This window comes from Theobroma umbraticum, unplaced genomic scaffold (assembly GCF_002168275.2).
Source record: "Theobroma umbraticum cultivar Fairchild unplaced genomic scaffold, ASM216827v3 scaffold_55.0, whole genome shotgun sequence".
Classification (NCBI taxonomy): Eukaryota; Viridiplantae; Streptophyta; class Magnoliopsida; order Malvales; family Malvaceae; genus Theobroma; species Theobroma umbraticum.
In genome coordinates, this window is record NW_018397270.1 from 311,790 (window position 1) to 312,192 (window position 403).

Consider the following 403-nt stretch of genomic DNA (forward strand, 5'->3'; position numbering starts at 1 on the left):
ATATATATACCCCTTTTTGGTGTTTTCTTTTTTGCTATGACTTTTGATTTTTTTTTAAATTCTCTTGTGGATTGTGTTGGTGCTGCTAAAGAAAACTAGGGATTTTTTTCCTTATTGATGGATTGGTATTTTTGAATTCGGGTTTTTTTGTTTGTTGCCTCCTCTCTGTGTTTTTTTTGGTTGCCTGTGCAGGATTTTCTCTAGTTCTCTCCCCTTGTTTGCAATCTAGCTTTCCTTTTATGCATGAGTTTCAAAATGTTTCAGAGCTTGATTGTCCAACTTTAAAGTCAAAACAAATCCACCGAAAATGATCACCCAAATCCTAGCTGCCTGGAGGGCATTGAATGCTCTGTATTTTTTTCAAGGGAGGCCATACCTCTATGTTTTTTCTTCTCTTTTTTTT